This window comes from Sitophilus oryzae, unplaced genomic scaffold (genome assembly GCF_002938485.1).
Source record: "Sitophilus oryzae breed Bouriz unplaced genomic scaffold, Soryzae_2.0 scaffold_169_pilon_pilon, whole genome shotgun sequence".
In the NCBI taxonomy this organism is placed as follows: Eukaryota; Metazoa; Arthropoda; class Insecta; order Coleoptera; family Curculionidae; genus Sitophilus; species Sitophilus oryzae.
The window spans coordinates 1,896,950-1,922,677 of NW_022146390.1; the positions used below are offsets into that span (position 1 = coordinate 1,896,950).

General features: G+C 34.1%; 1 long non-coding RNA gene across 1 annotated transcript; it reads left to right on the forward strand.

Annotated features, from left to right (window-relative positions):
• Nucleotides 1-21,778: 21,778 nt before the first annotated feature.
• On the forward strand, nucleotides 21,779-23,334 carry LOC115881108. Its single transcript, XR_004049989.1, has 3 exons — nucleotides 21,779-21,869; nucleotides 22,239-22,447; nucleotides 23,230-23,334. It is a non-coding gene; the product is annotated as an uncharacterized LOC115881108 (long non-coding RNA).
• Nucleotides 23,335-25,728: the final 2,394 nt, after the last annotated feature.

Sequence of the window (25,728 nt, forward strand, 5' to 3'; positions counted from 1 at the left end):
ATTAAATAGGAGGCTATATTTCTCTTTGCACAGTTAAATAGAGCACAAAATTTCCAAAATATCAGTGCAGACCGCAACTTTCTATCTTCTCTCTAACCGGAGATATTAAGAGAACAAATCATGTTAGGCTGCCGCTTACGATTATATAGTCTTAAAATTATAGTAGTAGGCTAGGAAACAAAGGTAAATTAGTTATGTCAAAATATCAAAACCTTTAAGTTCAGTTTTCATGCATGCGAATTTCGGGCGTTTTCATAAAAAAATTGACATCATTTTTTACTAATTTCTTGGTTAATTATATGTAGGTAGTAGGTAGTTCTCAGATTAAAATGTCGGAAAGTCGGACAATTAATAATTTTAATAAAATTTCTAGGAATTTTGTGCCGCCGTATTGCTTTTAACAGTAAACGGTCGATTTTCGTATGGCCGAAAACTAGGGGTTTATTTCATGTAGCGTCATTACATGTTATTAGCTATTAATCCAAGTTAGTCCTCGATTTCGCTTGTTTTCGTGTTTTACCTGTTGTTTTGTGTTACTTATTATTATATTATAACGTTTATGTCGTTTGGATCACCTTTCATATAGCACCGAAGTCGAAGGTGCGAATCTTAACAATATGCACTACTGGTCCAAATAATGGTGCAAGTAGTTCAGAACCAAGACCGTTGGTCGGTAAATGTTTAAGCAGGAATTCTAGGATGGCGAATGATTGGACCTTTTTAATTGTCTGAATGAAATGAACTATCCATAATTTCTAAGAAATGAACTGCCAATTTTGTTAGGGGATCCATCTTGATGAAATTGTTGTTGCAATTTTATCAGCATGAATGCAGTTGATGTAGTTGATGCAGTTGTGCCGCTTATTTTGCTATGAATGTGTGAGGCTTTTTGGATACCACTTACTTTAGTAGATAGAGAGGCTGGAGCTGCATATTTCCATGGCCAACTAGGTCATCGCATTCAATATGCCTGGGTTTTAATTTATGGGGTCGAATCAAGAACGAACATGGATAAATAACAATCAAATGGTATTAAAATGAAGTTCAAATATATGTTTTGATATTTTGACGTAACCAAGTTATCTATTTTTGTTTTCTAGCCTACTACTATAATTTTTAGACTATATAATCCTAAGCGGGAGCCTAACATGATTTGTTCTGTTAATATTTCCGGTTAGAGAAAAGATAGAAAGTTGCGATTTGCGCTGATATTTTGGAAAATTTGTGCTCTATTTAACTGTGCAAAGAGAAATATAGCCTCCTATTTAATTTTTTTATGCAAAAGGGCAATATCTGTTATGATGTCAAACAGCGCCCTCTAGCTACCACGAAAAAAAAAATGGAAACAAAATTTATACTGGAGATCATTAAGGAAGAAAAGCTCTTTTGAACGAGTTTTTTTTGTTTAAATCGGGTAACCTAAACCAGAGTTATCCTTATTTTAATAAAAGCAAATTTAAACTTCCCCCATCACTTTATTTTAGTAGATAGAGCAAAATACAAAATTACAAATTTCTCGATGATTACAATAGTAATATTTAAAATACCTGTTTACCTGCATATTTTTGAGAAAAACCCTGTTTTCTGATTGGTTATCAGAGAAACGCCCTCTAGCGGACATTTTTCGAACTTGAAAATAATTTCCAGCGATTTCTCTTGGTCGATTTACTTGATAGAATTTTTTACCCAAAGTTGTACGATAAGTAGTTTCTGAGATACAGCCGGCGTCCATTCTTAGTTGGCCACCCGCACCCGATACAGTGCGACATCTCTTTATGAAATGAGAATAGACGATCGAGTCTCTTCTTACATGTGATTTATTAAAAACTTGGAAATTTTTTTTCAAAAATTCTTATATCATTTATGATGAGATAAAAAATTTGTTTGATTAATTGTTTTTCCTTTTAAATATTATACAGGGTGAGTCTTAAACAAGTGCAAATATTATAGGGGTGGTAATTTTTTTTCTGAAAATTTGGGATTTTTTAAAAAGGTTTTTGGAAACTTTTTAAAAACACAGACACTTATTTAAGGCTCACCCTGTATACATAATTCTTTCCGACAGAACTTGTCATTTACTGTCATCTCACTTGACAGATTTAAATTTGATTTGAATTTTTAAATAATTGTTGCGCCTTTCTAAATGATTCGATTACATTCTCCATAATTAATTTTACATATAAAATGACAGCGATCTTCATTTCATAGCCATCGCTGACGCAGTTTTTTTTCGATCATATGGTACCTAGAGTAGGAAGACACAATCAGCTTTGTACAGAAACAGTACAAACATTGTACGAACATCTTGGAGTGTCTTAGACTTCTATCCCCTGGTGGGCCCAGAGTAGAACGTCTTTATTTTCTTTACCTAATTTGTTTAGCTTCTCTAAACGAAACAGAGAATAAACAAAGTAATAAAAATTGAAGAGTTATGAACATGTAATTTAAACAGACAAAGTCGGAGAAGGAAAGAAAGATAATCAAGAACGTTAACTATATCTGACCCATGTTTAGCCAGTTATTTTTTTTTATTTTTACACTTTTAAACATAACGTTTAGTATCATACTAAAACGCCATAAGTACTTGGTGATGTTAACGACTTCCTTCAGACCAAATCGAGAATGGAAAGGCGATTCGTCGCGTCTTGTTTATTTCCTATTCCGTCCATTATTCCTCGTGACGTAATTTATTTGTTTTACGGCGGCCTGCATTTCGCCCCCTCCGTAACCGTAAGCCTCAGAGCGAAGGGGGTTCTCACACATAAAAACCGGGTATAAATCTTATTTTATTTTTCCCCCTCGGGAAGCCTAACTGCCAACGGGTTCAGATTAGGTCGTCGTTTAGCGTTGCGTTACAATTTGGCGTTGCAGATGCCTAATAAATTATATTTTTCGAATGCGGTTTATTCCGGGTTACTGGTTCTAGCGTTTCTTCCAATCGATGAGTGTAATATATTAGTAATGAGATATACTGTATGATATAGTTCTAATTGCCAATAATCCTGAAAAGCTACAAGCATGAATTAATGAACTAAATACAGACAACAATAAAGTAGGTCCCAAAATTAATTTAACAGAAACTAAATTAATGTACAACGAACTAGTGGAAAGAAGACCTTCTAATAAATAACACAAAACTGGAAACAGTAGAAGAATATACAGACCGGACCACTGTAGTAGTAATATAGGCAGAACCGGACGAATTAGCGTATACCCGTCTGCCAGATAAAAAGCAGGCGAAAAAATGTGATAAAATAAAAAAAGGTCGATATGTGATAAGAATGTTTCAGAATTTGTATTTATTCGTGTTTTAATAGCCAAAACGAATACGTAGATTCTCGCGACAGTTCTCGTGTAAAATTTATTTTTTAAGTAAAATAATGGATGTTTATGAAGTTCGTGAGAAAATTCAAATTGTAAAATGGTATTTCCAAAATAGGTTTTATCGGGATATACAAACAATTTTTCCACTAACTTTTGTAAACAGGCCATTTCCATCTTTACCTACTATATCAAGAGTTATTAATAATTTTGAAACACATGGGTACGTGTCCCTACAAAAACACAAAAAGCCTGATTTGTTGATTAATGAAGAACAGGAGTTAAAGGAAGTGTTCGTTTGTGCTACCGCGGATCAAAATCCCACGTTTTCAAGTAATCAAATTGCTGAGGTGGTTGCCCTGCCCACAATGCCCATATTGTTTAAGAATATTTGAACAATACTTTTCCCAACCGCTTAATTAGTGGATATGGAACTATTTTGTGGCCCGCTAGATCACCTGATCTTTCCCTAATGATTTCTTTTTGTGGGGTTATGTAAAATCCAAAGTGTATGGTCATAATAGAGCTAATAATCTGGAAGAGCTTCAAGTAAAAATACGAAAGGCTTTCCAAACTATTAGCCCTAATATGTTAGCCAATGTCAGACGGGGATTTTACGACCGCCTAGGCTTCTGTCTAGCACAAGAATGTGGTCTTTTTGAACACTTGTTATAACTTTCTTTTATTTAGAGTCATATTATAGTTTTTTTTTGGGTTTAGAGAATTTATTTATTTTTAGTTTTGGCTTGTAAACCCACTCAAATAATAAATGAAGGTAAACACTTAAAATGAAAATAATAAATACACGGCACTCCTCGCGTCATATTCCTAGTCTGTCACGGCCGACCCGTCCAAGCACAACTGCAACTGCGTACTCTCTGACCAGCCGACTAGCCGGCAGTGACTCTCGAGTACGAACACAAAACGGGTAAACGTAAATTCGTCCGGCAACTTGCTATGTTACTAGTAGCCTGGTCTTCTCTGTATGTATTTGGGACAACTGATACAAAGCTCGGGATCTCTACTACCAGAAATCAACAGAAAAATTACCTTAGCATGGAATAGTTTGGAGGAAACTCCAATCATATTCAAATCTAGAAAGCCACTCTATTTAAAGAAGAAAACATTCGACTAATGTGTCCTTCCAGTCATGACCTATGCATGCAAAACCTGGACGCTTAAAACATACAACATAAGGAAACTGTAGATCGCACAACGCTCAATGGAACGAAATATGCTGTAAATAACCAAGAGAGACTGTAAAAAAATAAAAAAGATCTAGGTAATAGATGTCATTCACAGAGTCAAATCGCTCAAATGGCAATGGGCAGGACACCTGGCAAGAAAGACGGACAACAGATGGACCACAAAAATCACAGCGTGGTACCCACGACTCCCACGAGGAATTAAAGGACTTAGAAGGAGACCGAGCCTGAGATGAGACCATTATACAGGGTTGTTCACCACATACGACACGGAGTATTGTGGCTAAACCATTAGATTTTTACAAATTGTAAGTTTTGTGTTCGTTAAAGGACTATTAGAGCTACAATTTAAAAATATTTTTACAAGATACAGAGTGTCCCAAATAAATAAAAAATATCAGAGTTGTATTTGTTTAAATGGAACACCCTGTATATTATTACATTTTTAGTTTCTACGATTAAAATAAAGGTAAATTTGATTAAGGTTTATTATACTTAAACTTTACCGTTTTTGAAATATTTTCAATTTTGTGAAATTGCAGTAAAAATTTTAAAGCTTCATTTCTCCAAGGGTATCAATGTTTTTAATACTAAATATTTAATGAAGTTTATTTATTAATCAGTTATTGTGTTGCAATAATAAAAATAATACTACCTTATACAGAGTGTCTAAAAATTTATTTTAAATAATTATTAGCTTCAAACGGCAATAACTTCTTTAATTTAAATGGAACGCCCTGTATATTTTAGGAGAATCAGATGCACAATTAAATTGTCCATCAAATGGTATTATGCCATTTGTAACCTATCTGTCCAAATTTTCGTAGAAAATTCATTTTCTTATAATTTAGACCTCATTATTTATCAGTATACCCATGGAATATTGACATTTTAGATTGTTTTTAAAGCAGCAAATGTACAAAATGTACAGACTAGTAATATTATCGTTTTTAGCAAAACGATAATATTACTAGCCCATTTGTATGCAAAAAGAAAACTATTTAAATCTTTATCAAAGAGTATACCATTAATTAAATATAACACCATTATTTCCGCCCATATACTAATTAATTACATACTTAATTGTGTTCGTTAATAAATTATTATAAATAAATGTGGATTTGAGTCAGAAATCAATATAATAATAAGTTATCAAATTAAAGTCTCTGTTGTTATAAATAAGTATTTATGAAAAATGAAATATCATTTTTAAGGTGTTACTTTTTATCACACTGTCTAATGCCCATACAAAATTCAGTTTTTTAGTATTTGGAGCAATTATTGTTAATCAACGCAAACAGTCAGTTAATGTAGTTTGAATACTGGAATCATGTTAATTGATCCTCTTTAACAAATATTTAAACAGTTTTTTTTTAATTTTTTAATGAAATAAATGAATTATACCGACAATATTAGTATCTGTACTCTTTAAAAATTTGGTACATCTGTAAAAATAATCTAAAATGTCAATAGTCCATGGGTATATTGATAAATAAGTTCTAAATTACAAGAAAATGCATTTTCTACGGAAACTTAAAGAGATAGGTAAAAAATGGTATAATATAAGTTGATAGAGAATTAAATTGTGCATCTGATTCTCGTAAAATATACAGGGTGTTCCATTTAAATTAAACAAGTTATTGCCGTTTGAAGCAAATAATTATTTAAAATAAATTTTTAGACACTCTGTATAAGGTAGTATTATTTTTATTATTGCAACACAATAACTGATCAGTAAATAAACTTCAGTAAACATTTAGTATTAAAAACTTTGATACCCTTGGAGAAATGAAGCCTTAAAATTTTAACTGCAATTTCACAAAATTGAAAATATTTCAAAACCGGTAAGGTTTAAGTATAATAAACCTTAATCAAATTTACCTTTATTTTAATCGTAGAAACTAAAAATGTAATAATATACAGGGTGTTCCATTTAAAAAAATACAACTTTGATATTTTTTACTTATTTGGGACACTCTGTATCTTGTAAAATTATTTTTAAATTGTACCTCTAATAGTCCTTCATCGAACCCAAAACTTACAATTTGTAAAAATCTCATCGTTTAGCTACAATACTCCGTGTCGTATGTGGTGAACAACCCTGTATTAGGAAATTAGGAGGGATAACTTGGGCCCGCATAGCCAAAAATAAACAACAATGGGCCCAACTACAAAGAAAGTATGTGTGAGGGAGGCTACAATATAATTATTAGAAACACCCATTATACACTAATATTTTGTTGTCCTATTAATAGAAAGTTTTCCGGGAGTTTTCAAAATTTGTGTTTTTATAGATTTCGATGTGTTCTTTCCGAATTTCAATTTTACCACCTCGTATCTTTACCGCTCACGCTGCCATCTTGAAAATCTGGGGTCTAAAATGTTTTTCGACTTTCGATCTTCTTTCTGACTCATTTTACGAGAAAACATTTATATACAAAACAAAACTTGAGAAAGAAAGATTTTCTACAATTCATATAAAAACTTCTTTTTTTCTCGAAAATTCAGTAGTTTTGGCGTAGGAGCGCCGCAAAGTGTACCTACTTTAACATGTGTTTTGGGCAAAAAAACTTAATTTCACTGAAAGAAGCGGCGCGTTTTTTTTACGGTGGTATCCCCAGTGTGTCTAACCGACATGCAATTTATTATTCCAAAATTTAGCTTATTCACTCAGCGTATGAGCGCTACCAGATTACAAAATCGGACCTATGTATATTTGATATCCAATTAAACTTTTAGTTACGTAATCGAGTGTGCGATTTTTAAATTCATTGTTGCCAACCATGGATATATTCGGCGCCGGGCTAACTAACTGGAATTTAAATTTTTCGCTGTAAATTCAGGTGGTAACTCTGCTGTAAGAGGTGTCAAGTTGCCACATTTATTTATTTATTGTCATTCGTTTTGACACTTTAGTTTTGTATTACGAGTTTTTGTTTTAAATAAGTAGTGTTTTGATAATTTAAGCTATCGTATTAGTTTACTAACAGACCTTGCAGTCGAACGTTGTTCTTTTTAGAATCTCTTTTAGTACGAAGTGTAAAGACATCTTAATAGCCATAAAAACTCATCGCAACTGTATTAGAATATTTTGAACGGGAAGGCGGTAGTAATGGCCCTTTATGTCCCTTAAGTGCTGCTAAGAAGGTGAGTTTTGTTGTTGTAAATAATAACTGTTTATATATTTATAATTAATTTATTTTTGTTTCTTACAATATTTTGATTAAAAGAAAATATTAAGTGGGCAAGTGGGCACTTTGAGTTGATTTGTAGGCAACGCTGTGCCGGTCAAGCTTAATCACGTGACTAAAAGTTTATTTGATATGAACTGTATGATATAAAAAATATATCTATCATATTTTTACGCGAGGAATCTTTCCACGAGGGATGGCACATGCTTTTTGAAACACTATGTATATGCGGTTTAGATTTACTGGAATTAAGTCATTTCTATAGAGATTTTTTGTTCTCGACTTTGTAGACAATTATTTTCCGAAAACAATACGAGAACTTAAGTATAAATCACATTTCCTCGATACTTCTTCTCCAAAACCACATAAACAAGTGCCCCGGGGTATCAGTTTCAGATCCCTTTTCTTCTAGACCTTGTCCTAATCGAAAACGAAAACAAAACAAGGTATTATCGCGGCGGGGTTCCGCCACAACAGCGCCCTTTTCGCCAGTCCATTGACAACGGGCCGGATTAGCCGCCGCCGACGACGACGACACTGTTTGGTGTGAAAACCCTTTAAAGACGCTCTAATCCGCTCGAAACGTTGACGTTTCATTTGCGATTAACCCTGTTAACGGATAGATTTTGCCAAGTGATGGACAGTGTCGTAACTGATAGCTGGCAGCCAGTGAAGTAGATTTCAGCAAAGTAGTAAGTAATGGTATTTTTCAGATATATTTATTCGATAGTCAAGCAGCCTTAACAGCGATCAACTTAGTAACCTTCAATTCGAAGTTGATCAAAATAAAGTCCTTCCCTAAATACTCCAGCTTCTGTTCCATCGGAGGTTTCTGACCCGCCTATATACGATGTTAGTATGTTCTGAAGGAATGTTGGTTCAAATTCATCATTAAGTTCATCACTTCAAATGGTTTGTTATAGTGATAAAGAAGGGTCATTTGATCCGATTTCTTTTGGAGTAGAGGTTTCCGATGGATTCAGCGTTTACCAAAGTTCGTCTAAATGTAGCTCTCCATAAATGAGACTTCGAAGAATGAATTGATGATTTATCCAGATTAAAGGTTCAGTGTAGTTAGTGTAGTAGATTTGTGTATTCTAGACGCCATAGTTCGGAAAGGAGATCCATTGGGCCTTAAAATAAACACGGCAAAAACCAATATAATGGTCGTTAGTAGGAGAAATATTCCACCACCTAACATACGAGTATACGGACAATGCGTAGACACGGTAAATAAGTTCAAATACCTGGGATCCTGGCTAACATTGGACCTTGGCCTTAACTTAGAAGTTACATCGCGTATAGAACAGGCTAGATCAATGTTTAACAAAATGAGAAACCTATTATGTAACCGATCACTCAACATCAACATACTTCTGCGTTTTGTCCATTGTTATGTATACTTAATCCTCTTATATGGCTGTGAGACATGGACGATTAAAATGAACACCATGAGACGGTTCGAAGCCTTTGAAATGTGGATCTACAGAAGACTCTTGAAAATACCCTGGACACACCATGTACGCAATGAAGAGGTTCTTGGGAGGTTTAACAAGGAAAGGGAATTACTTGCAAATATAAAAAAAACCTGTCTGTTACCTGGGCCATGTCATGCACAATAGCAGAGCAAAGCTTCTGATTGATTATAGAAGGAGAGGTAGAAGGCAGAAGAGGACTTGGGAAACGCAAGCACTCTTGGTTGAAAAACTTACGAGACTGGCCTGAACTCATACAAACTGTTTCGAGCTGCACAGGACAGACAACCTTCATTAGAAGATGGTACTATAAGAAGAAGATTATACATTTTCAACTATTAATTTCTCTTCCTAATAATCTTTGCATTCCTTCTTGCCAAGTTTCACTGTCCGCCAAGTATAATATAACAAAATATGCTAAGCTACACAATTTATGTACTGAGCTGTAGTTATTGAAATATGACAAATTCATTTACCAGTGAGACTGTGCAAAAAGTGCCCTTGCATAGTTTTTTATTTAAAAAAAGTTTGGTACAGTTTGCACATCAGTGTTTGTTTACAGCTCTACTTCTTTTAATAATTTCTTTATTTATGTCGTTGTTTATTACTGAAGAAGCCCGAATTATTAATTATTAGACAAACGTGTTTAATATGTAATATTTCAAATAATGAAAAAATACTAAAGCTATAAAGCTGCCAGAGCAAAAAAGAAGTCGATAGACAAAATAGAATTCAAATTTTTCATGGAGATTGCTGACTCTACGCCACTGGCAACAAAATGTTGACAAACGTAATCTTAAAATGGCCGAAACGAGTAGTTTTGACTTCTAGAGTGACAGCTTTCACGCTGAGAGAGATATTAGTTTGTCGAAAGTTGTCGAGATTAGAGATTAAGACGACACACTAGTGTATTTAAAAGAAAACGTGAAACGATTAGGATGTTTCTCAGTGTCAGTATAATACATTTACATAATGGAATGTTCTTCTAAGAGACGGATGTATGTGTCGTATTTCAAAATATAGATTTACATTTTTCTCCGAATTAAGCTACAAACACAGAAAAAAATATTAAAACTAAAATTAACACTGGAAGATATTAGAAGACGTTGCTGTTATATTTGCATGCTTTTTCGCATCAGTAGCCAGTTCTCAATCATCTAATTCATTTGAGTACATCAGAAATTCTAGTGCATAGATAAAGGAAACAAGTATGCTCGGCTTGCCGCTAAAACTTGTAATTGTTTTGGAGCGCACACGTTGTAAGGCGCTGCTCTAGCGGTTAGTTGATTTAGCTATAGTTGTTAAGAACAACCACAAACAAGAACAGAAATAATTTTCTCTTGTCAAAGTCAGAATTTTCAAAAATTATAAAATCTTTCAAAATTTACACCGCCCTCATTGAAAAAATACCGAAAAGTGTTCAAAATGTCCATTTTCAAACTAATTATTGCTATCTTGTGAGTTTAATTTAAATCTTATTTACTCAAACCCGTGATAATTGTGAAAAAGTGGCATTAGAAACTTAAAAAGCGAAGAAAAACTATGGTGGATCATGGATTAACGTCGGTTTCCAATGTTTCATGGGTATTCATACATGTAGCTATATAAAATAAAGTTTCTTATATGCAACACGCTGTATTTTATTTAAAAAATTAAGAAAATAATAATAAATTTGAATAAATAATATTTGGCGACATAATTCCGGAAAAAGCCGAACCGCTCTAAAATGATCAAAAGCTTTGGAGAGCGACCGTTGTAAGAATAGCGCCAAATAGTATTTATATTATCCTTACGGGCACTTTCCAATCTAAACTTGTTTCTTTTATTTATGTTATAGTCCTAATGACACAGTGCAAAGCACTGTATCATTTGAGCGTTTGTACTTCAAATCAGATTATAATTAATGATTTATCCAATACAGCCGTAAACTAAAACCTTTTTCTGACACAATGGCTTCAATTTCGCCCCATCATTCCACTTTTAATCAATCGAAATCTGGAGACAAACCCAACTTAGTATGCGATTCGCCATATTTGCTTTGAGTCACCCCGCGCTACGACAATAGGGTTTTTCTACATAAGGGTGTAGGTTAACGGAGGGTCGTACGTCGTATCGTTTGATTGGTCGCTTGGAAAAGAAAGGACTACAATAGAAACTAAAGAATTCGCATATGAGGGAGCGCGTTGTGAGGGTTAGGGTTGACATATAATAACGCGGAGTCGTTTAATTTTGACATGGCTGGATAGTTATGAAGGATTTAGTGCTTGATTTGGCTTTTGCCTTAGCTTTATAAAGGGCCCGGCAAAATTTTTCAGATTGCTTTATTTTTTATATCGATAGATGCATTTTGATAACAACAATAGATGCAAGCTTTTGAAGCTTGTATTAAATAATGGTTCTTCTACCATACGATCGCAAAGAAGACGGTTTGGGAATGACAATCGATGCTAATTTTAGCGAGGTCAAGTTCTGTTCTGGGGGAGCTTCAAATGTGCAGAAGATTATGTAAAAAAATCAATTTCTTTTTTTTTTATAACTTTGCCACATTTTTGGAATGGGAATTTTAGGGAAAATTCACTGAAGCAAAAATACGGCATACGATTTTATCACTTATCCAAAACCAGAGTTATATTTGGGTCGAAAACTAAATACTCTAGACCAATGGGGATCTACCCAAGCTTCTTTAGGCAGAAATCTACGCTATTAGCTGGAGACACACGAACAGTTTTTTTTGGCAAATTTATCATTGAATTGCAGAAATTGTAACGAAAAATCTGCTAGTTTATGTCATAAAGGAAATTTTAACTTTGGCAGATAAATTGTTGACAAATAATTGGAACGATATAATTTCTCCTAGTACACTAAAACAGCTATTAAAATGGCAGATAAATCTGTCGCCAATTATCGGAGGATATTTTGTAAATGGCCAAGCTCGTTTAGACCTGTTGACGGAATTCGTTGTTTGTTTAATTTCATTTCTCATTTTACATATTATTTGCTACAAATTCCTTTCTCAATATCCAAGTCTTAACCCACTTCGTGCGTTTTTTATTCTTTTGGCGTTCTTTTATAATAACATAACCCTTCATTCCTGTCAATATAACGTTTTTTAATCGTTTTCGTTCATTTTAGAACACCGGCTGAAAGGAAAATAAGTAAATCGCTAAGATTTTATAGATTTCCGAAAAATCAACGACCAAAGATAAATCATACCAACTTTAAGGATAAATCTTTACGAACGACATAGACGCCAGGAATAAACAGTCAGATAAACTTTTTATAAAATTTTGCGTTAGTGCCATCACTAAGATTTAACCGATATATTTGTCTTAACGATTTATCTAACAATTAATTGGTACAATTTGTTGCTCCCAATAAGTCTTTACGCGTGCATTCAGCTACTGTATGATCGAAAAAAAATGGCGTCCAGTTGGCTGGGAAATGACGATCGATGACATTTCCCATATAAATTTACACATAAAATGACAGCGATCTTCATTTCTTAGCCAACTGGACGCCGTTTTTTCTCGATCATACGGTATTAGCTATTACTTATTGCTTACTCTACGATTATTAAAAAAATAATTTAAATGACGCCGAGGGAATAAAAAGCGGACAAAGTGGATTAAGGCATTGGGTTAAGACAAGTCTATTGGGAAAAGAATTATACCATATGTGGCTTATAAAGCGGCTGCAAGAGGATGATCTTGATGATTTTAAAAACTACCTACGCGTGGATGAAGATACTTAAACATTTATGATCTTTGTGAGGTTCTTTCCCATTCCTTAACTTTCTACAAAATATCCTCCGATAATTCGCCACAGATTTATCTGCCATTTTAATCGCTGTGTTGGTGTACTAGGCGAAATTATCGTCCCATATTATTTGTCAGCAATTTATCTACCAAAATTCAAATTTGCTTGATGACATAAACTAGTAACTATGATGACATAAACTAGCTGATAAAACTGTTCATGTGTATTCAGTTTGAAAGATGTGTACAATTTATCTTAGATAAGGAACTATCAGAAACAAGAAAATACCCGAGATCTTATCCGATACTCAAGCAACCTAAGAGCGATCAACTCCGTAACCATCAATTCAAAGTTGGTTAAAGAATACCTAAAGAAGCTGAACAAATTCACTAAGGGATAGAAGGTAATGAAAAAGTCTCCACTAACTGGAACAGAACCGTTCTGATTCTCAAGTGAAAGGCAACTTAAACCAGAAGTCAAGAACCTGGAAGACTCCATTCGTAACCTGGAATGAGAATCTTCCAACGGTCTAAAACATTTGATGAAATTTCTTAAAACTTACGATCGAGAAGAATCAAAGGTTTTTCTTGATTTAAGTGATTTTTCATAGGACACTCTGAGTAGATTGAAGCTAAGAAACAACGGCGAATGCAGATTCTGTGGGAAAGATGGGGAAACACCCATCACTGAGTTCGCCAAGACAAAAATAATTTGCTATTGTATTAATTAATTATAAACTTTGATACGAATGATATCGGAGATGGAGAACTAACCTCTGTAAAACCTTCTCAGATACTGGCTTTTGTCAAAGCCCTGAGACTGTATGTTGAATGATAACTAAAGAAAAGGGGACACGATAGATCTATAAGGTCGCGGTGATCCAAATTCCCCTTTCCGATACAGTCTTCAATCGCTATTCTTCTATTTTACAAAAATGTAGTAAAATCTAAAAAAAGATCTGAAAATGGAACTTTATTGGAACACCATTGGGAAACCGTGTATTTTTTATAGATTTTTTTTACTAACTACAATTTAATCTTTTAATATTAAAACTCTTGGTTTGCTAATTGCGATAGTGTGACAATAGTGTTCCTAACGGACCGATGCAATATTTTCCGTGCGAAAAATAGACGCGGCGATAAATTTCCGCAGTTTCTTAGCCGCGGGCGGCAGCTGCGGCCTAAAATCAATGCAAATGCGGCGGAACGCGGGCCCGCTTTATCGAGGAAGTCGCTCGGTTTTATGTTTTCCTTCGACATGGCCGAAGAAAAAGGACATGTGCCCCGCTATACACGCCGTAACTAAAACCCGTAACAGGATTTTCTAAAGGTCCCGATCGCTCGAGACATAGGTACCTTTTCCTTGCTTTCATAGCCGAAGAACACCGAAGATCGAACGCCAAGTATTGTGCGTTTTTTTGCCTTTATTTATTTCTCTTGTAGATTTTTTGGGGAGGGGAGGGTGGAAGTTAATCACTTCAACCTTATAGCTCTATTGTGTCTCTTCTTCTTGAGTTATAACTCATCACAGTCGCAGGTCACAAAAGCAAGTATTACGACGGTTTTATATAGGTTAGTTCTCCATCAGCGATATCAGTCGTATCAAAATTTGTGATGAGGAGTTCTGGTGTTTCCAGGTGTTCCTTATTTTCCCCACAGAAACTGCATTAGCCATTGTTTTTTAGCTTCAATCCATTAAGGATCCATGGAGGAGACAGCGTCCTGTTAAAAACCCCCTGACAAGCCGCAGATTGTTCCTACTTAAATCAAGAAAAGTCTTTGATTTTCCTTAGTCGTAAGTCCTAAGAAACGTCTTATTTTTACCGAAAGAACATACAAAAATAACTTACAATCTAATAAAAGCAAACAGAAACAGAATATAAGAGAACTATGCTGAGCAAACATACATTAATACTTATTTTAACTTAAATGATATGACTGAATTATTGATAACAAAAAAATGCAAAAAAGTTAAACGTTTTACTTATGACCACGTGATTTCTTTGCCTTCTTATCAGCCCTAAACCCTGCATCCATGTGTTGTAGCCTCTTCACACCTCGTACAGGCTTACCAGTGTAAATGATCGGGATCTCCTGGTAATCCTGCTGTAGCTTTTCTTCTATTTTTGGGGCGCTTATGGACAGTACACCGTCAGAAGAAAGTTTAGACGTTATGAGTTGTTTTACATTACTATCCTTTCGTCGTCGTCTAAGTCCGTACGTCGCTTACGACGTGTAGTGGCTCTGGTTCTGGCTCACAGATCACGTAAATTTCTGGCTCTAAGGACCTGACGGCCGCACGCACCGCCCGTCTACAATTTTCTCTGTTTTCATTTCTTCGAACGGCACCCTCCAGGTTGGTAGGGTAGACTCGGGCAAAACCGATATATCGGGCAATAACAATCACTAATATATTTCTAACCCTGCAAAAAATTGAATTTTGCAACATTGCTATTTTAAAAGTGGTGCTCATAGTCTGATAAATACCGGTAGTTTTTGCTGAATTGGTAAGTAATATTAGTTTAATTCCTTTAAAACGTTATTGCAAGACGTAAAATACTTGGTTTTCTTCCACATTAATGATGATTTTTAGCTTAAACTTCTTATTTTATATAGAATTTTTGGGTTGATCGAAAGGATATTGTTTCCTTTACACATAACCTCAAAAATTTATATTCTAAAGTATTGTTGCCATATATTTAATAAAATAAGGAGATTTAGTTAATTCTAGGCAAGACCGATCAGGCAAAACCGATCATGATCAGTTTTGCCCTAACTACAAAAATGTGGTTTGTAAGCTACCTACCTATTATTGTTGAATTGAAAATTTAGTCCAGGTGACAGATGGCTTACAAATTATATCTGGCAATAATGTAGAGAAAGATCCAACAAATATGAATAAAAATATTATGACGCCTGAAAAAAGATTACCGTTATTTCCGATATATTGATACTACCAAAAGCTGACTCTAAACAAAACACACGAAGAAGAAAGTCACAGAAGTCGGAAATGTTGATTTCTACACCTGTTAAAGAAGAAATTTCTCAAAAATAAAATACAAAAAAGGAGAGTGTTACAAGAAAAATAAAAATAGACGATGGACTAAGAATAAAAATTAAGAAAACCCTAAAAACTGACGAAAAAACAATAAATGCAAGAACGAAAAAACAAAACAGAAGCTTATTTATCCTAAGCCACCAAAAGAAGAATATCCAGGGAAGATGTTAAATGTTTAGCATGGATTATTCTCTAATTCACGTCCACGAGAAGTGTGGCTACAGTGTAATATTTGCTGCAATTGGGCGCATAAATTATGCAGATATTACATAACAGGGGTATACGTTTGTGACCAATGCAAAGACACTATTGTGTCAAATAGACATTAATATTAACCCAACCCAAGTTGTTTCTACATGTTTGAAAATTACATATTTTTTACATTTAATTCACCAAAGTTTTGTTCGTTTGCTAATAAAGTGTTTTTGTGCTTATTAACCATTTAATTTAAAAAAAAGTATTTTAAAAGTAATTTGAAATTCCTGATCGCTTTTTCCCTAGTTACCTAGTGATATGATCGGTTTTACCCTGGGGTACTGGGCAAAACCGATATTCCGCAAGTTTTTAATTTTAATTTTTTTCATCCTTATTTTTCACTATTTTGTTGTTAACGTTTTTAACATTTGTATATAACATGTTAATTTATTCACATTTGAAATCCCGATCAGATTGAAGTAAGTTTAAACATTTTATAATAGGTAAATATAAGGTGATCGGCGCTGCCCGAGTCTCCCCTATTCATAAGTTTTTCAACCATGTCCACCCACCTGGTTGGCGATCTTCCTCGGCGACGGAATCCTGCAGGTCTTCCCTGCACTACAAGTCTCTCCATATGCCCGCTCCTGTTGACGTGACCGAAGAAGGAAAGGATGCGTTTATAGACAGTGCTAGAAAGTCTTTGTGGTAATTGGATTGCATTAAGGACCGACACATTGGTGCGATATGCTGTCCATGGTATTCGCAACATCCTCCTCCAGCACCACATCTCGAAGGCGTCAATACGTCGTCTGTCGGCTGCCAACAATGTCCATGTCTCACAAGCATAAAGCATAACCGGAAAGACAAGACTATTTACAAGATTGATTTTTGTCGATTGTGTTATGTGACTATTCAACCAAACTTTCGTGAGCTGCGTCATAGCGTTACGGCCCAGTTGAATTCTGCGGCGTATTTCCATTTCGCAACTACCGGTATTAGATATAAGTGCACCTAAATAAATAAATTGTTGCACAACTTCGCAGCGATCTATGTTTGTGATGTCTGGGCAGTTGTTGTTTTCGCGATCTACGATCATCACCTTAGTCTTTCTGTAATTGATGCGAAGGCCGAACTCTCTACTGGTAGTTTCCAATCTTGTTAGAATTGTCCTCAGTTCCAGCTGGTTGGCGGTTACCAATACCGTGTCACTATCCTTTAGGAAGGACGTATTTACGCACAAAATATATGGAGCATTTTTTTCTAGTGTCTTAAACTGATGGATGATTCCCATTCCAGGTTACGGATGGAATCTTTTAAGTTCTCGAGTTCTACTTTAAGTTGGTTTCCGCTTGAGAAGCAGAACGGTATTTCGAGATATATTGGTAGAAATATAGATATTTGGTAGAAAAATCATAAGTATAATCATAATTATAAGTGTTAGAAAGTATAGTTCTTCAAAAACAGGCTATAAGTTTTATTTGAATTGTTTAGTGGACCATCATTTAGCAACGAAAAAACATGTTGCACTGTATAAAACAAAAGTTCAATAAGGCTTCAAGCCTGTTTAAAGCATATGCACTTTTCCACAGATAACTCAATGGATTGATAAGGAAATTATGCATCTTTAGAATATGTAAGGTGAAGGACTGGAAGGACCAAACTTCAAGTCATATAGTATGCGCCAATATAATGTACAGTATGTCTATCCGTTCTGTAGCTACGGGGTATCCGTGAGAGGGGAAACGATATTCTCTCAATGTTTTTCGTAAAAAAATAGACGACGCGTCCTATCAATAAAAATTCAACAAATTTGTAAGTAGCCAATAAAATGAGTGGGAGCCGGGCGGAGCGATTTGCGGTGACATACTCGTCAAGTCCACGTATAAGATATATTGCTGTTTATTTAACTGTTTTTTGTCCGCATTCCTTTCATAGACACAGATTCAGTTGACGTACTTTATATCCTACGGCTAAAATGGATACTTGGCTAGTTTTCAAACTAGCCAGCTATTTTGCAAAAAGCGCTGTTATTTTGTGGATTAGGTGTTAGTTTCTAAAGTACGTCTACTGGACAGGGCCTATTTTACCATAAGGCCTATAAGGCCCGGGCCTTGGACCCGGTGGTCTGGTGGCCCGTTAAAGGTAGTAAAATGTTCATAATTTCAAATGTAAATTTACATAGCAGAGAAAAAAACAGTTACCTCTGATAGGGAAAATAGAATTAAATAAAATAAGCTTTAGATTGATATAATTTTTTTTTTTCATTATTTATTTTGTTCAATATAATAATGTTTATTTATTTTTTTTAATTATTAAAAGAATAAAAATAATTGTTTTATTTTTTTTTAACCCAAACTAACAAGAGAATTTTTGAATTTTATTGGAAAAGAGGGCCCGAATTTTTGCTTGGGCCTTAGGGCCCGACCAGATGAAAAATAGGCCCTGCTGCTGGATCTGTGTCTATGAAAAGAATGCGGACAAAAACATTTTAATAAACAGCAGCACACTCCGCCAAGTCATTTCATTGGCTACTATGCAAATTTGTCGAAATTTTATTGATGGGACGGGTCGTCTAATTTTTTACGAGAAACATCGAGAGAATATCGTTTCCTCCCTTACGGATGTCCGGTAGCTACAGAACGGTTAGACGTACTGTAGTTGTGGTTGTGCTGTTTCTTTGCAAAATAGCTGGCTAGTTTGAAAACTAGCCAGTTACCATAGTTTCTCAATATGTAATTCTTACAAGGTATGTAGGTACTTTTAAGACTTTTTATATTATTTGGAACATTTAAAATTGTATAAAAAATTATTTGTGACGTTTGGAAAAAAAGCATGTTCTATTCGGAGTAAAAATGACTTTTTGTGCTTCCCGTGTAATATCAAACATACAGCCGCGCCACAAAAAATATAATTTTTACTACTAATAAAACAATATATAGTTCATATCAAATAAACTTTTGGTCACGTGATTAACCTTGACCGGCACAGCGTTGCCCACTTTTATATATTTTCTTTTAATCAAAATATTTTAGAAAACAAAAATAAATTAATTATAAATATATAAACAGTAATTATTTATATCAACAAAACTCACCTTTTTAACAGCAGTTAAGGGACATATAGGGCCATTACTACCGCTTTTCCGTTCAAAATATTCTAATAAAAGTTGAGAGTTTTTTACGGCTATTAAGCTATCTTGTACACTTCGCGCTAAAAGAGGTATTAAAAAGAACAATGTTCGACTGCATGGTCTGCTAGTAAAAAATTTTAAGCTTAAAGTATCACAAGTTTATTTAAACCAAAAGCTCGTAATACAAAAGTGTCAAAACGAATGACATAAATTCCAGTTAGTAAGCCCAACGCCAATATGTCCATGATTGGCAACAATGAATTTAAAAATCGCGCCCTCGATTACGCAACTAAAAGTTTGATTTATGTCGAATATAATTATTATCCATAGTGCATACTGGCAGTTATTTGTAACTCTCGGAGTTTTACTCATTAATATGTAATATTAAATTGTACAGACACAGTATAAACGTTTAAGTATATCGTTCCGTTTTTGTTAGATTACGAGGCAAATCTTACAACCGATGCTCTACAACGCCTAAAATCTGCTCCTAGCTTCTTTATTTTACGATGTTGAACCCCACTGACCATTGTCCACCTGTCAACAAAAAGCCCGTCGATGTCTCGTCCGGCAAAAATAAGCGAAAGTCCAATTTTCGAGAACCTCAGCGGACGGTCCGCTTTATTCGAGAAGATTTATAGGGCATATAAACTCATTAACGTCAGCGAGCGGGTTTGCAGACACTATTAGTGTCAAATTATGTCTAATTTTGCTACCGAATTTTTAAATTGCTTTATTGTCCTATTCTTCTCTTTTTTCCGCCAGTCTCCAACCGCGACGAACTACTATTAAGTCATTCCTTGAAAATGGTCCAGATCAGGCGTCTCGACTTTCAAAGAATGTGTTTTTTCACTGTACGACATTGTTGAAAGCATTAGATTCAAAGTTCGATTCGAACATCATAATAAAACGCGTGTAACGTTAAGCCGGAGCGTTAGCCGAGTGGCTTAGTTACACAAGTTTTATTAAAAAGTTCGTATCGAACGTGTATCATTCAAAATTTAATCTACGACGCGACACGACGAACGATCCAAAGAGATTTGATTTAATTTAAAATATCAGAGATATCCTCATAAAAATTAAAATTCAAAATTATCAGGTGCCCAGTATAAGTCGACGCCGCGGCCGTGGTAACCGTGCTTGTTGATTGTTTCCATTTTGACTTTGACAGCTCAATTATTGATGTTCAATTTTGTGTTAAACGTTCAGTTTTAGCAAAAAGCAAAAAATAATATTAATATGGGTGATTCTGATTCTGAAAGTGTCCTTTCGGATATTGACGGCATTGCGCAAAACGTTGTCGATTCCCTACTTCCCGAAAAATCAAGACAAACGTACGAGCAAGCCTACGAAAAACTTGAAGATTGGTGTAAAGGGAAGGAATCAAGAATAGTAGTAACGAAAAGGTTCTCCTGGCATATTTTGAACATCTTTTAAAACATAGGAAGGCTTCATCACTTTGGGTATATTATTCCATGCTACGTTCAGTTATACCAGTGAAGAAAAATACAGATATTAGTAAGTACCTACGTCCATTTAATTGCATTTCTAAAAAAACAAAAAAATCGAGAATTTGAAGAAAAGAAGACATAACTCGTTTTTTGTTGGAAGCCGATGATAAAACTTATTTCCTGACAAAAGTTTCATTGATAGTGGGACTTGCGGGAGCCTGCCGGCGTATCGAGTTGACAAGTCTGCAGCTCCAAAATAATAAAGATGAAGGACAATGCATTCGTGTCATTACTCCATTTACGAAACAAAAATATCACGAGATTTTTTTTATAACGAAAGGGAATGTTGAAGGAATAAATATGGTGGAAATGGTTCGAAGATATATAGCTATGCGGCCAAGCAACACAGAGCTTACTCGATTTTTTGTGGGGTACAGAAATGGAAAATGTTTTAAGCAACCCGTTGGCATTAATACTTTAGAGAAAATGCCGTATAAAATAGCATTGTTCCTAAGTCTTCCAAATCCACAACAATACACTGGACATTGTTTCCGTAGATCCTCTGCGTCGTTGCTTGCAGGAGTGGATTTATTAACTGTAAAAAGACATGGTGGTCGGCGCTCTAACACAGTGCAGAGAGCTATATAGAAAATTCCAGTGTCGTGTAATATTTTGTGTAACATTTCTGGCAATGATGGGTCTTGAATAGGTTCAAGCACTCAGGAAATAAATTAACTTTCTAAAAAATCAACTCACCTGTCATCATCTGGAATTAATTTAACCAATTGTACTGATATTATAATTAATGTTTACAATAAATAAACGTATTTAGGTACCTTTTTTTGCTTGTTTCTTATTTTAAAATTTGCGTGTTATTATGAATTCATAATAGCAATAGTGCTATTTTGAAAGCCATAATGATCTCCAAATGACAATGTTAAATGTGTCATAATGACATTGTCGTAGATTAAGTAAATTCATAGAGTAAATTAATGTCGATATTGAGATGACACTACACGGAAAAATGTAATTATTCCCAAAATAATAAATTGTAGAAAACATTGCTGCATTTGGCGTCTAAAATGGTACTAGAAAAAATAGGTATCACGTTGTAGGTTTTATTTCAATGTGTATAGATCTCCTAGCTTATACTACATAAAATTTAAATGAAAATCATTATTATAAAGTTTGGTCGAGCTACTAAAACCCGTGTGTTTTTAGAAGAGGTTTTTTTATAATTCTAAATCATTTTTAAGTTGTTAACGTTGAAATTAAGCGTGGAAGTCACTTTGAACATTTTGGGGTTTACTACTAATCTGTAAAGAGAAATAAATAAATAAGTACTTAAATAAATATTTTGATTAAGAAGTTTGAATTAGCTGACATAAACTGCTAATTATTCGCTCAAGCAAATGCATCTGTATTGAACTCCATTGACAAACTTCATATTGTAGGTATATGGATATCGTCGCCTAGCACACAATACCGAGAAGCCTAAAATTAGTCGAGTTTATGGTTCCATTGAGCAAGAAGAAACGTTCTAACAAGGTAGCAGGGCTGTAAATCTGAAAATCCGGGAATCGTAAAACCCGGGAAGAACTGAAAATCAAACCGTGAAGCCAGAACAGTCTAAAATTGGAGCCTATTGAATGGGAGTGTAACGGTTTGTTAAAATATAAGTGTTCTGGAATTATTATCGTTTTATAGTCGAAATTGTTATTTTGTTGGCAAGCCACCGTCGGCAATAAACCCGTATTTTACAGAAGCCAAACTGAGTTTGAACTGTTCGACGATTCGATGCAGTTGATAACTATCGATATGTCAATGTTTTGGAAAAAAAGTAGTACGGCAATAAACGTGTTATTTAAAATTTATGGTTAGAGAAATTTTAGGTGTAATTATTGTTAAAATTGCTCTGAAGTACTGTGATAATTTTTCAAGCTCACCGTTTACTGTAAATAATTGTATAGCACCTATACAGGTCCTAGAATTTGGAGAACTGTATTTTCGTTATTTTCTGTGTGAAATTATTAATACTTTCTGTGTTGAAATTGAATTATTATTTCAGTAAACACAAGGTGCCTCAATGTTTCGTGGACATAGAATTACTACGTAGTTTTGGAATAAAAATGAAGATGACTTAATTGAACATAATTTATCTCTATAAATGCAACTTTTAAGAAAAAGTCTGTATACTGATTTATAATCTTTTTTGGCCAATATAATAATTTATTTCAATATCTCCGAATTACAAATTGGTGCTTGGATCTTTATACGTTAACACTATCCAATTTATCTCTATGCAAAATTATCTTTGTCCATTGGAAGACATTAAATTAAAAAAAAAGAGATTTTCTTAAGATATTTTAATTTCAATGAGATTTGGTGTATCTATGTTTTGCTGTGGGTGTGTTATGGCTTTTATATTACAAATTTATTTTGCAGATATGGCTCTTTGGCTCTTTTGCAGATAAGGCTGCTTAATCTGATAGTGAAATAAAATCCACGTTCGAATTTAAACTAAGAGAGTTGACGATGGTGTCCCGAATCGAAAACGTCGAATTGGAAAGTTATTACTTGTAGTAGAAAAAGTAAGTGATAATGATAAATAGAGTGGTCAGAATTAAAATGGATCAAGTCCAATTTCCTACTATTTTAAGATAATCGGCTTTATACGTTTCTAAAATATGTTTTTTTTTCAGTAGAGAATTGAATCCAATCATACTTCACGCATTAAGCAGCTATAGTCTGTTTCTGTTTGGTTTCTGAATATTCTGTTGATTCCTTTCAGAAGTGAAATGGATCCATAAAATTTAATACTGCTAATGTGCGCGATTTCAAAACACGTGCTAAAGTTTAGAACTAAACATTTTTTTGTTGATAAAATGGATGACAGTGAAACAAAGTCTGAACCATGTCTGAACCATTTGCACGTCTGATTCTATCGATTCTGAAAGTACCTGTAGTTTGATTATCATTATTTTCACTATTACCACAGATAACATATAGATTATATGTCATCTGTGTTATTACTACATCAATAGGTTAGGCTGAATAAAACTGCACAAGGAATCTTATCATTACATATAGACTTAACTTAACACACTCTAAAATTAAAAAGCAACACATGAAAGTTCTTCATTTTTATAAAAATCGAAGAAAGCTCTATTAATACACAATGTGAAGTCAACAAATCCCTTAATGACGAAGAAGAATGTACCGATGAACCAATCTATACTAATATATAAAATCCTTAAGTGACTGACATACTGATTAATCACGATCCTGCTCAAAAAAAACGGTCAGGTTTCCAAAAAACACTTAAACATGTATCTTTATTTTGTTTTTTTACATATTTTAAGATTTTTTAAAAATGTATACAGGGTGTTTCGAAAAATCTGGTCATTGATTAATCACGATCCTGCTTAAAGCGCTTGACGTAAAAAAGCTGATTTTTGGAAAACAGATTGACTTTAGGGGTTCGATAAGAAGGGATTTTTCGAAACTCGAATTCTAAGGGGGTGAAACTATCCCTCAAATATTAAAATATTTTTTATTTAAAAACCGGTGAGTTCGGAAAAACTCTTAAACACGTATATTTTATTTTGTTGTTTTACATATTTTAAGATTTTTTATAAATTTATACAGGGTGTTTCATAAAATATGACCATTGAGTAATCACGATTCTGCTTAAACTGCTTGACGTTTAAGCTGATTTTTGGCAAACGGATTGACTGTGGGGTGTAGAGGTTCGATAAGGAGGGATTCCTCGAATCTCAAATTCCAAGAGGGTGAAAACGCCCCTCAAATATTACAATATTTGTTATTTAAAAAACGGTTCGTCTTTCGGGAAAACGCTTGGACAAGCATAATTTATTTGGTTTTTAACAATTTTGAAATTTTTTAAAAAATCATACAGGGTGTTCCAAAAAGTTGGGTAATTTCTTAACCACGATTCTGCTTAAACTGCTTGACGTAAAAAGCTTATTTTTGGCAAACGGATTCTTCGAAAGTCAAATTCCAACGAGATGAAACTACCCCTCAAATATTACCAAGTTATATAATAATATCGCCATATTGTTTTTTCTCATGCTGACATAAATGTGAGAAAATTTTATCCAGTTTGTATGTTAATGGAAATTCTTGCTTTGCTTTATCATCACCATTACAAATGATTAAAGGTTGTCGCCCACTAGACCGCTGCGCGGCGCTGGCGAAGAGAATTTTTTCCGGCTGCGAAGGGACTGCGCCCACTATAGCGCGCTTTTGAAACGCGGCAACGCTATTTAGTTATAGTCGAAGTGTTTTTTACTTACTGTAGTTTAGTTTTTAAAGCAATGAGTTCAAGTACTAACGAAAGTGTATTTTTTGTGCTCTTCTAACAGAGGAAGAGGAAGAGGGGATGAGGAAAAGTTTGGACTCATACGATTAACCAAAAAAGAAAGAAGTTTGGAGAATTTTACCATCTTTTTCCAGATTTAATAAAAGACAAAATCATTTTTTTCAGTATTACAAAATATAAAGGAAACATTTTACGCACTCCTCAATTGAGGGTTTTAGAAGAAAAAACACCGGGTATATCTACTCATCATATTTTTTCAGAAGAGACAAATTACTAATATTTTTGATAATTCTTATTTATTCTGATGTGTATATTAGTTATGTGGTCAAAAAAACCCTGATCTTTTTTATATATTTAGGTAATTAGAATGTAAAAATTGGAGATTGTCACTTTTGTTAAAAAGTGGAGATTGCCAGTTTTGCCTCTACACCCCTCAATTATATTAAATCTTTGATAGAAAGGCATTTCGTCCATCTGTCTCTAGTGAGGGAAGACTAAAAAAAATATCATATTCTTTTATGAAAATCGATTTGCCTCATTTACCTTTAAAAATACAATTCTGCCATTGATACATATCACTAGTTTCTAGTCAAAAAGCCAAC